The following is a 387-nucleotide window of genomic DNA, read 5'->3' as shown; positions in this document are numbered from 1 at the left end:
GGGAAAAACGGAAACGGACACAGAGAATAATAAGATGAAAGACTTGGACATCGTGAATTTATGTGCGTGTCTGAAGCTGAAGGTTTAGGCTGATTGTGTTCGTCAGATCACGTCGTCCGCGGCGATCCATAAGCTATTTAGTGACTTTATAACCCTCTATAACGTGGCGCTTTCCCTCTCTCCTCGCGCCCTCGATCATAATAAAGAGATAGTAAAGTCCCTGCTAAAACGCACCTCAATGTAAACTTTCACCCCATTACCTTCCCCACCCCTTCTTCCTTCCTCCTACGCTCCTCAAAAGCCTCTTACAAGCCCCCATTAAATCACGTTCCCCCCATTAATGAAGCTCTTTCTCTAAACAAACCAGTCCCTCACAGCGTAGATGCA

Source organism: Penaeus monodon, chromosome 19 (genome assembly GCF_015228065.2).
Source record: "Penaeus monodon isolate SGIC_2016 chromosome 19, NSTDA_Pmon_1, whole genome shotgun sequence".
NCBI lineage: Eukaryota > Metazoa > Arthropoda > Malacostraca > Decapoda > Penaeidae > Penaeus > Penaeus monodon.
Note: the sequence above shows the minus strand (reverse complement) of the source record.